The sequence below is a fragment of the Patiria miniata genome, unplaced genomic scaffold (assembly GCF_015706575.1).
Source record: "Patiria miniata isolate m_02_andy unplaced genomic scaffold, ASM1570657v1 HiC_scaffold_8, whole genome shotgun sequence".
Classification (NCBI taxonomy): domain Eukaryota; kingdom Metazoa; phylum Echinodermata; class Asteroidea; order Valvatida; family Asterinidae; genus Patiria; species Patiria miniata.
The window spans coordinates 9,505,799-9,523,262 of NW_024037075.1; the positions used below are offsets into that span (position 1 = coordinate 9,505,799).

The 17,464-nt window shown below is 38.4% G+C and overlaps 1 protein-coding gene across 3 annotated transcripts in view; it reads left to right on the plus strand.

Annotated features, from left to right (window-relative positions):
- The window catches only part of LOC119719193 (ly6/PLAUR domain-containing protein 6-like), a 61,874-nt gene that overhangs the window by 22,195 nt on the left and 22,215 nt on the right, over positions 1–17,464 (plus strand). The gene's annotated exons all lie outside the window — the stretch shown is intronic.

The window sequence follows — 17,464 nt, forward strand, 5'->3', positions numbered from 1 at the left end:
AGGGTACATAAACAATATACATGTACATACATACATGTTCATTTTTCGTCGGTCGCTGAACTTGATGAACGAATGGTAGTAAAAAAGGTGCAGATCACCCCACAAAAAAAAAAAATAATAATAAAATCAAGCAAAGGTAAAGAGAAAAGGAAATGGAATGAACAAAATTGATTAGAAGAAAAATGCCTTATGACCAAGGAGCTGAGGTTTCCTTCATGGGCCAGTGGTGAAGGATAGAAATACAGATGATCCCTCAGCAGACATGATGTCTGGTGGGTTCCTGACACCATTATACCCATCAATCATTGGTAAATACAAGATATTAAAAACAACTTTCTGGATTGATGGCTGCCATTTCAGGAAAAAAGGTGATATAAAAGAGTTGATGGGTAAGAATAATTATTGGCTGATTATCTTTTCATGACCTTGTACATCAGTCTTGTGGAACACTCACTGTAGCATACTTTGGATGGTTGTTTTGGGATATTAATTGTGCCTTTGTCTGTGCTGTAACCTTGTTCCAATGATGCATGAATCGTTCATGGTTTATAGATTACCCTTCATTTGCTACTTTTTAAAGTTTTGCTGTAAACATTTTCATACAAAAATAGTGAAAAAGCCTACAACTTGATTGAAACATGGATGTGATTCACAGAACCTCAATGTTGAATTGTTTACTTCATTGCTGCCTGCTCCAGTGCTCGTCTGTAGTGATAACTTGAACCCGATCCACGTTGAAGTGTATTGTACATGTATCCAAGGGGCATTATGCTTGGCCTAATTCTATCAACTCTTGACATACCAATGTTTAGGCTGGTTTTTTTATGTATAGGATTTCCCTGCCATTCCTGGTGGTGTGGGGTGTACATTTCTTAAAAAACAATATTAGAACCCGTGTGTTTTTCTAGGGTTGGCTTGCTGTGTTGCTGTACATTTATGTGAACATGTAGCCACTTATGTACATTTTGTACCTCAAGCAAAAAATCAATCCTGTCTTCATTTTGTTCTGAAAAGAAAATGAAAGAGTTTTTGGATAAGGTTGTCCTTGATCAACATGTAGGGTGAGATGGTACAATGTATGTTTGTAGGTCATACCCTCTCAGATTCAGGGCTATCCCTTTACATCATTCTCAGCCTGCTTATTTTGATTTGTCAAGGAGGCTGAAACCAGATCAAAGCATGATGCACCATAAAAAGCCGACTCGGAAGGTATAAATCAGCTGTGTTTTATTTACACATGTAAGGTTCAACTCTACATGCATGCATGTTTTCCTGGGGAGGGGGGCTCATGTTGATTTCAATATGGGTAAGTTAGAAAATTGTCTGAATTACATGTACCGGTACACCATGTATTTTTGCCAATGCAAGAAGCAACAATACTATAAATCTGAAGCACGTTGTTAAAAAAATAACCTGTCAAAATATACTTTTTGAGAAAACTCTGAATATGTGTAGGTACCGGTAAGCATCTTCATTTTTCTTCAAAGCAAGGTTTCCGATGAAAGCCCATCTTTAATATACTTGACTTGATTCCAGTTTGATACTCAGGAAAATAATTCTCATTCATGGATTTGAACATGTAACCGATTGCCAACTATTTAAACTAAATTTGGTTAGTTGGGAGTACATGTATATGTAGTATTTGAAACAAAAACTTTCTCACGATGGTTTGGTCCTAACATTTGGAAGCTAATGATTGTACGGGTACATGTACCGTAATTCCTCTTTTAAAAAAAAAAAATGACAGCATACCAGGCACAATGATTTCACAGGATGTTGAAAATCTTTCAACAAATTATGTTAATATTGTGGATGTTTTGCATTCCTTGAACACCCGGTCCTACTGTCCAATGAATGCAGGATACATGTCAATGTCCTTTTCAGTAAACATGCAGAAATTCTTTGGACACATCATGCAAGAACAATCTGAACATGAAGTTGATGTTTTTGACAGTGGCTGGTTTATTGGTGTACCTGTCTCTTAGACCTCCATTAGACACGTTTAAGGGCTCTTCTCTACTACATGTAGTCTGTTCACCGTGATGTATACATTATCAGCACACACAGGACTTGGAAGTTTACCAAACAATAATATAGTACAAATTTCTAGACTGGCCCTGTTTAGCCCAGGAATATGAACTTTGTAGTCAGTGACATCAATTTTAAAGAGTTGGTTCAACTTCTCTTCTGGAATTGCATTTATTTCAATGGCCTGACAGTTCAGCAGATATTATCAGCTTGACAAACTCCATCAAACTCTTTGCCCTCCAGGTATCAGATGGAGGAAAGATTTCAGATTATAGGTAATGTACATAATGTACATGTACCGGTACAGTACCACTGTAGGAAAGCTTTATTGCCACCACTTTTTTTGAGAGCAGTTATTTTCGTTTCGAGAGCAGTTATTTTCGTTTCGAGAGCAGTCTTTTTTCCAAGAGCAGTTGGTTTGTTTTTGTTTTTGATGGGGGAGGGGGGGGGGGGATCTGGGACCAGGCAAGCAATACAAAAAAATCCGCCACCCCTCAACTTTTCTCACGACACCATTGCAATTTTTTTTATCGCAACCGGAGCTGTCCTGACTTTTTAGACTTGAGTCTTGCACATCTTTTGATACAAAATATATAAAACTGGACAACAGTTTGCCGCGCAGCGAAAAAGTAAAACTGAATTTTCCCATATACAGTTGTGTACACAAAGCAGAATTAGCATTGGTGCATATGAATAATTAATTAGCCATAATTCCAAAACTCTTTGACCTACCGTTATAGTCATGAAAGTTCTAGGGTATGTTCATATTAAGTTGTTCTATGCATGAAACGAGTTTCATATAAGTTTTCGTCACTCGATGGCGGGCCTCTGTGAGATGGTCAAAATAACCCGGCCCTAATAGGGGTTTCATTTTGTTTCTGATCGGGCCCTGTCCATGTACTTGATTCTCTTCAAAACAAGGCCGTCATCAGCCCTGTTTCCAATTAGGCTGAAAATCTCCTCATCTTACTTGCACGTGTGCTCAATTACGTGGTCGGTCCTTTGAACATGTAAAGAACAGAAGCCAGAGTGAGCTATTTGCTCACAGTGAGTAGCCTCTCATATCCAGCCAGCTTTAATAAACTTCACAGCAGCCGGTTCACATTCTACTGCAGACTGTATCAATCATAGTGCAATGTGTATAGTCTGATGTGTTTTTCATTCCATAATGGTAAAGACTTATTTGACAATATTTTCAAAGATGAAAAACTAAGAAACATTTTCAGTAGCCTCTTTACATAAAAAAATGTTTTAGTAGAGCATAGTTTGAAGATAAAGCCATTTGAAGTAGAGAAATACATGTACACCGGTGCATATGTACATGTATTGTAGTACTGCAGGATGGCATCACATTATTGTACGTGTTCAGGTTGATGTTCGGGTTGTCTTGATTCTGATAATACTGGGCACCAGCTGCCTTCAAAGTGTTATACCGATATGTTCCTAATTTCATTCATTTCATTGCAGTATTATTTTAAACACATACCGGTACATGTAAATGCAACTATACAATATCAAATTAAGGATAGTTATCAGTCTCAGTGCACAATATACTGTGTAAGTTTACCACATAGTGCCGTCACTTGCTGAAGGACAATACTAAACTAAAGATGAAAGTTGTGAACACAAGTGATTAAGTTAATTTCAAATATTTTTTTACTAAAACTGAAGGAACGTATGATTTTGAACTTTTGCCAATTATAATCCAGTACCAAAAACAAGTATGGGCTCCATGGCTCCATGCATGTAACATTTTAATAAGCTAAACACCCCTATCATCACAATAGATCAATCCACTTTGCTGTATGTCAGCCATGCACACAATCTCCTGTCAATATCATTTTTCATATTGCGATCCGTATGTCAGGCATTTTACTATCCCACTGGCCAGACTCCTTCAGATATTTTGCCGACCATCATAACAACAAATATTCACAAGGACACTACGTGTGGCTGAGCAAGCAGGGAGAGCACTGATACCAAGATCTGAAATTGTGGACAACAGGTACATAAATATGTATGTAGTTTAACAACTCATGTTGAACAACTCCTGATGAACAGAAAGTGAACTATCATTCATTTGCTTGACTGTTGGTTTTTTGTGAGTTGGCTTTGTTATTCAGGTACGGTAGGTACAAGGTTCATGTTTATATACACATGTATTCGAATGTACATGATTGCATGTGAATTTCAGTGATCACATCGACTTTTCGTTATGGAATCTGGATTTTATACGCTGCACACTTTATGTTTGGTGCCCACAACCATGCCTATGTGCAAATCCATTTTTGCATCTTACGTGTACATCATGATCATGGGGGGGGGGGGGGTGTTGACAGTTGTTTGCCATGGTACATAGCAATGTGTTCTTGTGGGTGTAAAATAAAATGTCCCACTTCATATCACAACAGTCAGCATGTATTGTGCACAAGTAAGCATATCCACACGCTTTATACTTTCGCAAGACTATGGCAGGACATTGTACTACGCAAAGTAAAAAAAATAATAAAATTACGTAAAAACATGATAAAAAAAGGGGCACTTAAGTGTTTAAAAGATTTAACCAGTTTTAATACAAGAAATCTGTTTTCATTACATTCATTTCTTTGGTATCCTTTGTATTTTGCATGGATGGCAGATTAATCCAGAAGTGAAATTGGTGCCCAAAATTTATTTGGGCATGCATATTTTGATGAGAAAATTTGCATATTAAAAATATTGGTTACTGTTTAGTGTGACTTCTTTTCAACACAAAATGGAACAAAACAATTAACACATCGTCATGTGGCCATAGTCCAGAGTTCACCGGTTAATAACGAGGCAGATGACCTCAGTCAACAAGCCTGAAAATATACACCTGTTGACTCTTTGTCAAAATGTAACTGATAACATTCAATTGCATTTCCTTGCTCCTGGCTGGCTACACGCTACAAATTTACAATTCACTTCAATTTTCAGCACTGTATTCTGATTCTTAAAAAGTGTCAGTTTGTTTTCTTTTGATTAAAAATTATCGTTTCAATTGCTGCTTTTACCTGTAAATGCCTTATGTACAGACTTTGCAGCTTGTGTACATGATAATTGGGAGTAATTGAAACATGGGATGAAGAATTGAGCACTTTTTACAAATGTTTTCCTGTAAAATTTCTTTATAGCCTTTATTGGTTGAGCTCATAGTCATCTAGAACAATATGTACCGGGGTAACATTGTAGTGCTGCATCTTCTTTGAATAATCTCTTGTTGCCATTGGGCAGCTTGCATTGCTAATGTTGAGTGCTAGCATTGTGGATTTAGGCATCAGCTCTGGCCATCAATGGTTTATGGTTTCTGACTATAGCATCCTTCTGCTGAACAAAGACATTGGTGGGGGGACCCTCAACATAGGCCTACAGTCAAGGGCAGAATAGCATGGTTCAAACATGAGCTGTTTTAGTCAGTTTTGTTGAACAACCTAACATTTTTTTTTTGGGGGGGAGGGAGGAGGGGCCCTACATACCTCTGTATGAATCAGCATGTACTGGAGGATGAACATTGATCATGGCCCTGTGGTGTAAAAACAGCATCCACAATAATATAAATTGAAAATACATGTCTATGATGGTTTAAGTCCATGAAGATGTAGTTTACAAGTCATTAAATTAAATGTTCCAGGATATGTTCTAGTCAATGTACACGTAGCATGGTGCTTGAGTTTAGAGCAGTGACGGGGCCAGACTCTAAAATTTAGGGGGGAAATTGGGGGAAAGGAAATATTTTTGGGGGCAGTCAAAAAAAATCTTAAGCCTGTGTACGCGCACGTGTACCATTGTCGGTGGCCCGGAAATAAGCCACTAGAGCAACTTAGAAGTATAGTCATTTTTATGAATGAGAAATGTATCAAACCGCAGAATGGTATAAAAAATGTATAACAAAATGTACAAAGACGTTGGCTGCACACTATCTACGGCTGTATACATGTAAATGCATGTGTGGCATGTTTTGGCTACAGTACCGATGTTTATAAGGCTTTCATTGGCCCAAAATGTCTCCACATTTTATGAATTTAAACAGCGAAGAAAATAAACATAATCTTAAAATCTATTTGTGGATAAAAAGTTGGGAGAAAAATGGGGGGGGGGGGGGAGGGGGCAAGGGAAAAACTTTGGGGGAAAATGCCCCCCCCCCCTAGCACTGTCACAGTTAGAGTACCACAGATTTAGGTAATGTGCAGACACCATTCATTCTAAACAAACCTAGAAGAAGGTACGGTACATCATGAGTGCAATGTTCCATTTTTGTTTAAATTTGGGTTCTTTAAATATTTAGAAAACTTTTGAATGGATTTTTTTTGTTTAAATATTTTAACTGTAAACATAACATCCTCTGTTGTGAAATGTAATAAATTTAAGTAAACACATTGTGGCAATGTACTGGAGTCACATACCGGGTAGTAGTACCGGTAATTTACGTGTATACAGCCCTACATGTAATACATGTACATGCAGGTGTTGACCATCAGAACCCACAAAAATACTTAGCAATTTTCTCTAACCCTTATCCAAACAAAATGTACAATTCCCTAATGCCTTGGCATCCTTCAACCAAAATATCTCCGGGAAAAATCCACATCTTGGTTCCCATGGCGATTGTAGATTAAAGTACAATACGGTCTGCTTTCAAGTCGATGAAAGTAGAAGATGATTTGGCCATCCATTTGCGAGATAGAGTTACCTAGACATGTTCCCTGGTCAGATTTGGGTAAATTTGCCTCAGGAAGTCGGTGTTTTTTTACACCCTACCAATCCAGTTTCCCAGCAACACACATTTTCATACACGTGGGGAGTGCACCTAGGGTCGTGTTTCGACTGTGTTTATGCCTTGGATGGATGGGTGAGGGATCCACTGTTGGACAATTGCAGTGAGAAAGTGTCTGGAATTTCCAAGTGCCACAATCATATCAATTTCAAATGCAATTAATTCTTGTCAATAACTACAATTTACCCGGAAGTACAAGGTACATGTAAATGTAACAATGCACAAGACATATCATAAACATTTTATAGATCTATACATAGGCCTAACTCCTCATAGATTAACTTAAGAGAATTAGAAGTTGTTCATGTTCATGTATGCTGGCTTGTAATTTGGGGTGGAAAATGACCTGACAGCAGCACTAAACATGGTAGACTATGAATATGGCGACAGACATTATCTGAGATGTGTGGCACAAGGCTTGTGCAAGTCGCTGTGAGGTACACGTGTACATGCAGCATGGGCGCATACGTGGTGCCACGTAAAAAATGGCCTCTACATGTACTTTTGTTCGTTGAATTAGTCTATAGGGGATAGGTGCATGCATAAAACTAGAAAGAATATGTATTGGTGTAAAATCTTTGACAGAGGTTGCATTCAAAATTAGGATGAAAATCACATTTGTAACAAAGATATGAAAAAAGGTACAAAATCTGCAAAAACTGTTCCGTTTTTGTGTGTTGATGTTAGGATGGAATTTGTCAACAGGGCAGTGGCATTCCTTATCCATACCGGCATTCCTTTTCTTAAATACCAGTACACAGCCACATGTTATGTAGCTGTTTCACATCAAGTTTTAATGGTTGCATTCTCTGGATATGAAAGATTGCAAGGGCCCAATTTGTGCTGTCCATGACTGCCTCATAAATCCTTGACAGAAGGTGTGTTGATTGTTAATCTCTGAGCTGTGAGATGGACTTGAGCAGAATCATCTTTCCTAGCTGTTCCTTTGCTTTGCCTCCTTGTCAGTGATTAGAATACATATTTCTGTGTAGCTGAGACTCCATTTTAAACTTGCTAGCGGTTCATGTACATGTACATGTGTACGTACATGTACATGTACATGTACATACATGTACCGTTATTACGTACCTGTTACATGGTGTATGTGTGATTTGATATTAAACAAGAAGCTGAAGTCTATGATTAGGTTTACTTGTTTGTCTTCCAGTACTTAACTAACAAAGATATATCCATCCTACATGTATATTGTTGGTTCTTGAACATTGACAGATTGGGACACCTTGTATTCCCGAGTACCAGTACGCAGGCTCCAACACAAGACGATTTCTTTGTTGACAGCTAAGGAGCTTTTTTTTTTTTTTACATACATGTTTGTATTTACATGTACATACATGTAGTCCTACCCATAGCGCAGGTGGTAGCTGGTAGTGGTACAGCTGGAACTTGGAAGGGCAACCCCCATTCAATAAATGGGTTTAAAAAAAAATTGCCCCCACTCCCCAGCAAACAGCGATATTTGTGAGGTAAGAATTATCAAAATAAGATGATGGCCCTAATATCTCAAATTCTGCTGGGGGTAAATGGGATACATTGTAATAGTGTCTGAAGCTTTAACAAACTGTTCAGTTTCAAAGGCCAAAACCAGGTCCTCAATAATTTGGAAACAATCCTAGAAATTACTTTGTCCACCCCTCCCCTGCCTCCCGCCTCACAGATGGCCTAGAACTTGCTGTTCACAGCAAACCAAATGTGAACTTAGTCATAATAATTTATGAGACATTGAATATCCCTTTCTAGGCTTTCCAGGCGATTTTGTCCAAAATATTTCACCTCAGAATTTCAGCAATATACACCATTTGGCCCATCAACACCAATAAACAAGGGTTAATGTATTCCCTATCCTACCATCAATCTTTCCAGCAGTTTCCCAGTAGGACAACTCATTTACTGCAATCTCTCAACTGGGTGTTGTTAAAAGCCAGATACCTTTTGGAGATATTTTCTCTTCCAGTTTTATGGTTTGGTTGAGATCTTCAGATTTGATAATGATTTTTGTGTGTTTAAAGGGGCTCTAGGTCCTGAAATCCCCGAAAAGTTTATGTTTTGGATTGTTTACTTAGCCTATTTCAAACATCTGGTTGAAAGGAAACCAACATCTAATGTCTTACCGTTCCCGAGAAAAGAAAAGAAAAACCCCGCTTGTTTACATCGGACATGACGGAGCACGAATACGTTTTTCGTGTCGTTCTCAGTGCACGATACACACGTTGTGTGTCTCGGGAACAGGGGTCACCAATCACCAATGCAAAAAAGTGGTTTCTTCAACGTCTGCACAAGGCGAACACTTTACGAATCGAATCACAAGTAGCATCCAAACAGCTCAAATTTATGCCATGGGGTCGCAAAAGTGGACCCCGAAATTCGTTCCCGCACGCATAATACAGGAATAACACAAAAACTCCCAGTTTTGAAAGGATAGTTGTGTGGATGTAAATACCCTACTTTTAAATGTTATTTCCGATTAACATCATCTCGTTCAAAGCGCATTTTGTAGCCCAATTGGGCTGTTCCAGGACCTAGTTTCCCTTTAATTAGTAGTACACTGTATCTTCAGATCTTCAGATCTGTATAATTTTTGTGTGTTTAATTTAGTACATCTTGCAAGCATTTTCTTTAAGTGGTCATTGTTTTTTTTCAAACATAGGTTTGTGTCAGTGAAGTGAATAGTGTGACAGTAGAATGAATAGTCTGATGACTTCTGTGAGGTTAACGATGTAATCTGGACTTGTATTGAGGAAACACAGCAGGAAGCCCTTGTCAACAATTCAGACAAACTAAATACCAGTATACATTGTATCTGTAACAAGTGCTGCTGTTCATCAAGAAAACTTTGCATCTTTCCCTATGAGAAATGTTTGCATAATATGAAGAATTTTTTAATCAGACCTGCCATTAAAAACCTGCTTCTTTTTGGTGATCCCCAAACATTACCTTTCATGTTATTACCCTAAAATAACAACATCCTCGTTCATAAGGGTATCAAACCCATGACATCTGCATGTATCAAGACTAAAGACAATTAGAATTTTAGAATAAATTAAGTTTTTCTTCAATTAGAAAAGGAACAAATTTACCTTTTCAGAATAGGAAAAAAACCTCTCTGTATGGACTCTTAACAAAATGCTTCTAGGCTATACAATACTGAACAATTGCACAGGTATCCTTTGTAAACTGACTGACCTTTTTATAACCCAGGGAATTGAGTTGCTGTTAACCACAGCAAGAATGATGTATCTGGAGGTGCCTGTCTAATGAATTGCAAGAAGAGCCTTTCAGGGGGGGGGGGGGGCATTAATCCATCCAAGATTACTTCAAAGGGTTTGGCTTTGCCTTGTGATCTAATGGTGTGTGAGGCAAATGGTATAAACAAATGTTATTGTTAAGCAGAAGCTTCCCATCTATTCAAAGTGGCGGATGGGATTAAGTGGGATTCCAGCCAACAGTTACATACTAAGGAGCTGAGAGAGAATCTTGAGAAAGGACTGAGCAACCTATTGAATCCTCGTGTAGGAGAGGAATAGCCTTTTTAGTAGAGTCAATTAATAGATTTTTTTTAGGGCAATTGATTTAACAGAAGTTGCCGACATTCCTGTGGATATTGTGCATTTCAGTGAAGGAGATGAACAGAAGATTTTGTGTTTGGAGTTCTCCGTGGTAAGACAATTCTCTTGAGGATTGTACCATACTGGTCACTGGGTGCTATGTGTAGTCTGATCATGGGAGATGCTGTTCAAGCATAGAGCTATATTAAATTGCTAGAGCGCTAACTCGATGTACAAGGTAATGCCTGATGGGCGCATCCATGTTTGTGCTCAAACCTATGAAAAACTCAAAATTTTGTACGTCTATTGTACGGCTATTTGCATATCTGCGTTTGTATTCCATACCGGTCGGTGCGCCATCGAAGCCGATACGCCCAAAACCGAAACGCACGATCAGCAATTGAGCGTTTAATTTTGCTCTACGCAAACAGCGCAACGCGTGCGCGTCCCTCCACTGGCGATGCTTTTCGCCGTGACGCGCTTAAGTTGTTTGCATATCTTCTACTTGCGCGTTGCATTTAGAGTACACTTTTAAAATTCAATCCATCGATTTTGATTGTGTTCCACAAACATGCACATAAATTCAAAATATCTGCGCCCAGAGCGGCTTCAAAGCGTCTCCGCGCAAGAATGAGGAGTTATCGCTCTAGTAACTTAATATAGCTCTATGTGTTCAAGTCACTTATAAAGGATAAAATCTATCAAGCCTTGGATATTAGAGATTCAGGAATAGCAACCAGGCATAAGTTGTGGTACATCAGGCTTTTAAAAGGTATTTCAGTGCATGGGAAAATAACCAACTCAACTCCTTAAACTTCTGTTAAAGCACCATATGAATATTTGCAAATTCTGAATACATGTATAGTTAGGGGATCTATGTCTAAACATTTCGAAGGTCAAGAAGATTCTAAGCAGAAGCCAGGAATTCCCCTGTGCTTCACATTCTGTGCATTCTCCCCTGTGATTTGATGTCATAAAATGCAGCTGCTCATTTTCCCAAGATATAAATAATGTTCTTTTGATGTCGGCAATTTACACCACCAACAAGTGAAGCAAAGGGAAAGTGGGAATATGATCCTTTAATTTGGAATCATAAAAATGTCAAGGAAATGAAGGACATGCAGCACACAAACTGTAAATGATAGCATGCATGCCTAGAAACTAGATCTAGTTAAATTTAAAGATACTTTTCAAAGTTGAACAAAGAAATTCACTGGAGTGGGGCTTGAACAGTAATCCGGAGGTCGCAGGTGCAAGCCCCGCTCTGGCAGTCAATTTCTTTGTTGTTTAAAATTAATAATATGAACCACAAAGGCAAACTGACTACATGTACACGTATGTATGTACAGTATGTAGGTTCAATTTGAACCTTCATACATGTAGTCAGTTTCCCGTTGTGGTTCATCTTGCAAAGATGTTAAAGCAACATGGAACAAAGTGGTAGTCGGCTTGTCTCAGAACTTTAAATGCAAATTTAAACATTTAAAACATACCTTGAAATTGCATACATGTATGGATCAATGTACATGTATCAACTTAGAAATTCATAGAGTACCGGTACATGTACAATATACATTATAATTATGTCATCATTTCAGAGAATCAATCAATGAAAAAGTGATGACAAACTGAGCATGATGACAAATTGAGTATGTGCTCCAAATGGCATGTGGCTACATTGTGTAAAATTGCCCTGTTTATTCAAACACTGATAAATTTAATAGAAGGAAGTTGTGAGTAGATTTTTCATTTCCGCTCTCAGTTTATCAGTGGTTGATGAATCATCTCTGGAATTGCAGGTGATGGTAATAAAATTGCCTTTTTTTTTTTTTACAAGTTTAGGTTGAAGGGTTACCATGATTAGTCAAATATGTGAATGGATTGAAAGTACCCATAGCTGATCCCCTCAAAGACTATTCAGAGTGACCCTGGGGTCCATAAACAGACATGGAGTATTCCCACCGCCTACACCGCAAGAGATATGGCTTTGACAAGTTTGTCATTGCTTCTTTATATTGTTTGGAGTGATAAAGGTACAACAATGAACTCACAGGCATGACAGTCACAAAGCTGTAAATATGAGCTCATAAAGTTGAAACACTCCATGGTAAGATTGAGCATACCGGTACATGTACTGGTACACTACATGTACGTGTTCATGTAGTACAAGATATAATTTAGTGTTTTCATAGTCAAGTGTTGGAAGAAATCTATGCAGGGCTTCATTTTAAAAGACTTTCCCAAATTTTGTGGACCCATTTTATTAACTGTATATATTTATGTTGGTTAAACACTTTTTAAAGGCCACATTTGTATGCATGCCATGTGCACATGCACGTCATTGGAGAGTGGAGGCAAAATTCAATTGTACTGATTATAGTTTTATACAAGTGAATAAGAACTCTCAAAAATGTTTCTTTTGCTCTGAACGTTTATATGCCACCGGCGTTACCACTGATCCCTTTTCAATCCATTGGCTTCTAAATAATCATATTATGATAGCAGAGAGTGCTGGCGGTGGATCCTGATTGCCTACTCACTGAGATGAAGCCAGATCTATGAGGCAGGAGGAAAGGAACAAGGACACTTGATTACACCTCCTCAGACCATAGAGCTAGGCTCTATGCTCAGACCATTATGCCAAACATTTGGTAGGCCCTTGCCTGGGGGACACTTAACAATCTTCACAAAATTTAGAAATTGATAATAGATATAATAGATGAGAGCTGCAAAGTTTTGTAATTCACAGTGTAGCATTTGTCACACAAGAGCCACAGTGCATATACCGTATGTACATTTGTATTCTGAATAAAATCTGAAAAGGAGGATACTTTTCTATCCCTAATTTCAGTACCCATGCACTGAACACTATTTATTGCTACTTTCACATCTTATTGTTTGAAGGAATTTCAATTGAAAACACATTTTGTTGAATGTCTATGCTTCTGAATTGTATGAAAACAGCAAGCAAGTTATTTTGACTGGTCCAAATGGCACTTTTCATACATGTACTAACAGTCTCCATTCTATTTGCAGACATGTGATGTCAGTAGGCATCGTGGTGTACTTTAATCAAATGATATTCCTAATTTTGATTAATTTGTTCATGATGATTACTGGTATGCTGACTACCATTCTGTAAACTGTGCATGTGGATATTTACAGTACTACAATGTACTTGTAGCATAAAAACAAACACACTCAGGCCAGGTTGCAGTTTGGGCTATTAATTAATGTATGAATATTGATATTTTGGGTTGATTGTGGAGAATTTAGGTCACATCCTGGTCACTGTGTGTTGTTATTATTTTATGTAAAATGGTACCGGTAGCTGGCAATAAATTATTTCATCATTGAATTTAGTGATGTGGGATATGACGTTTTGAACACCTGAAGGGTGTTCACCTCAGGTGCTATGTGCCCCGAGGGGGTTAAAAATGGCATATCCCATATCACAGCAGTCAACAATTTTTTGGTTATATCTTGCCAATAGGCCGAAGTCAAAACGATAAATGGTTGTAACTTACTGTTTGAGAAATAAATTAAACCACTGCGATGTAACCTTTGATAACTGAAAGTTTTGATGTCCTGCCGAACATGAGACTGAGCAGTTGACGTTGCAGTTCTCATTGCGCGAAGCTAGCGCGCCGGCAGGTTCCATACATGTACGTGTGTGCAACGCGCGCATTGAACATTTTGCGATATATCACTGATCTCCACATAAAAGTTCTAGACCAATGAAATGACTGTATAGTGCACGATAGAACTTTGTGTATACACTTCTGATGCTATTCTACTCGGCAGTGGTAAGGAATAGCCAATTCTGTGTTTCACATGTATGTGTAAACATAAACGGCGATCTTTGAGACAACAAAGCTGTATGGGTTCTTTGTGGTACTCTCACACTTGAGTATACAGTGTTTATACGTCGGTGAAGGGCAAAACCTAATTTGATTTACATCACCTGGATGCAAAAATTCCATCTTACGAATAGTTAATGCGGTATCCGCTGTATGTACATCACATTCGAACCAGCCAACCGATCCTGTTAGCTCGGTGGTCGAGTGGTAAGACATCTGCACTAGAAAGCAGGAGGTCGTGGGTTCGAGTCCCACCCGAGTGATTTTTTTCCAACTTTCACTCGGGAGGTAACACACTTGAGTATACATTGTTTATACGTTGGTGAAGGGCAAAACCTAATTTGATTTACATCACCCCAATGCAAAAATTCCATCTTATGAATGTCAGGTTATGGATTTTAGGTGGAGTTGATAGCAAATCCCTTTGAAATTGGACATGTGTGATTTCCCAAGTTCAGTGCCAGTAACAGTCTCAGTGGGTTACTTTCTACACACGTGTGATTCATTATCAAGTTCATTTAGGAGAGTGTTAAAAGACCAGGTCCCTAGGCTGTTTGTTTGAAATGCCTGGAATAGCATTCTTAATGTCCAGAAACCTGAAGCTAAGTGATCATCAGTGGGCCACTAACCAGGAAAGGGTCTAGTATTCCTTTAAGTCCCTACAGATGAATGATTGCCTTAGGTTTCATCAAGATAATTCAATTTGTGATAAAATGAATCGATTGACATGCCTTAGCACTTTAATAAGGTGCCAATGTAAGTGGTTGAGCAGGGTTTCCCCTGGGTTTTGGGGGAGTGTAGTGAGGGTGTACCAAAATCTGCAGCGGACCTGAAACTGCACACTCACTTGTGCATTTTAGCTTGCAAAACAGATACCGCATACCGGTAAATGTACTCAGCATTTTCACTTTACACTTTCTGTATACACATGAACACTTGATGAACTTGTATCAAAAATATCAGATGTAGCTTTTTCATCCAGAGTGGAAAAACTGGTGACTCCACACTTTACACAAAATACTTTCCTGTATCAATTTCCTTTTTTTTTATTGCAAATTTCCTTTTGTGAGGTGAGCTGAGCTGGTATTAATTTATGGCCAAAAAAGAAGAAGGCAGAGGTTGCCTCTAACATTTACAAAGTGGGTCCCCTTGCAATTGAATGGGCATGGGAAACACTGTTGTTGATTTATGCTTGGCTGAATTATTGTCCAGAAATATTCCCCCCCCCCCCGACACCAATCAACCCATTAATACTTCAAAAATACTATATGTACTCTGTGCTGTAAAAATGTGATCTTTAAATGTATGTTGCAGTCACAAAGTTACATGTTTGTACATGTACTGGTATAGTATGTAGATATCTTCAGGAGGTACACTTTTAGAATTTTCCACCCCTTCCTCCTCCAAAAAAATTGCTTTCAGAGATGAATTGAAGCATCAACTGACAGACTCATAAATCCATTCCTTAAATGAAAAGCTTTCATGTACTGTACAGCCACAATAGCTGTGGCTCCATGGCCAATCTGTGGAGGAGAAACACCATGTCCTGTCAGTAATTTGAGGTTCAATGCTGACCAAGTGCAAATGAAGATTGAATTGTGATGTGTTGTGTGTTGGGATGACTCATTCAAGCCGCTGTGAATGGAATGCCTGCAGAAAATGTTCTTTACCAGAGAGGAATTGGAAATTGCAGTTCTTGTTTTCAACATTGTAGTAGATATTTTGTCAGCATACATTTACTTGTACGTGTACATGTTTTTTCTTTATTGTTTATTTATTTAATATCATATTGCAACAAATAGGCCTACCCAGTATGTGAAAACATACAGTGTGGTAGAAATTCGCTTGCTTGTTCGCTAAAAAGATACGACGGATTACAGATTAAACATAAAATTGTTAAACATTAAATATTAAATACACACCAATTTCTTTCATCAAGCTTGTGATTGAATAGGAAATGGGAATAGAAGCAGATTTAGTGACTTGCCTTTTCTCATTTAGATTCACTTAATAAAGATTCTTAGGCTTGCCATGGTTGAATTGGTTCTTCAGAATTTTGATTGTGCAAGCATGTTGTTTTTTCAACTGCATTCATTTTCACACTGAAGCAATTTCAATCATTCCCTTATGAACCTCATTTAACATGTCAGTCTCCTCAACATTATACAGGAAAAAGGAGGATATTTTGTACAGTGATTGTCTTTTAAGGATACATTGAACATACACGGTAGGCTTTCCCCTTCTATCAAAATTCATGCATAGGCCTGTTCTATTGTCTTGTGTACACTGGTTGGAGGAACATTTGGGACTTTCTACCTGGATAGCGTCTAGCAACCCTGCTGGTGTGACAGGGGTTCCTGAGATCTGGTGGTTTACTCTGGTTACCTGGGTACAACCAAACCCTAACCCCTAATTGTTCCCCTGGACTACCCTGCTAAATCCCCGACAGTTATTCAGTCATGTGAGTTTCCTGCTCAATCCAACACAGTCTCACACAATCCAACTTGCCAAATTGTTGGGTGCCTGAAAATATACCGGTAAAATAACTGATATATGCTCAATGCAACAGAGTCCAGTTGCCTTATTTTTCGGTTTGCTGCTGGATCCAACAGAGTCCAACTTATATCCAGCGATATTTACTAGTACCCAACAGAATCTGACTATGGGTGCTTTCAGTTGCCTGCTGAATCCAACAGATTTGAACAGGAATATACATGTATACATGTACATGTACAAGGGGTTTACTGCTCAATCCAACAGAATCCAACGGAAATGACAAATAGTTGGATTCTGTTGGATTGTGCAGGGTTAAGGTTGCCGGGGGGTACTGAGGTACCGGTACTTCTGGTACCAGGAGCTTTATTTTAGTGCACGCAAGCATACCGGGTAGCAGATCATGTGTACATGTACGGTATGTACACCATCGTGTTTACGGCATCTTACAATGTACTATACTATTGGTTGGACAGTTGAAATGCTCACAAAGCCCTCAAGAGTGATTTTGGCATTTTTTCCCATTGTGCTAGTACAAGCCTTGTGATTGATTGATGCCTCTTAGTTTGTAAGAGTTAACTGTACACCCAAATTAAGTAGCATGACTTTAATCAGGGATTACAAAGTAGAAGAATTTGTATCATATCAAATACAAACATCCAGAAGGATTAAGAAGCTCTTCAATCAGCAACTTGCCAACATTTTGGGGTAAAATTATCAGTTAA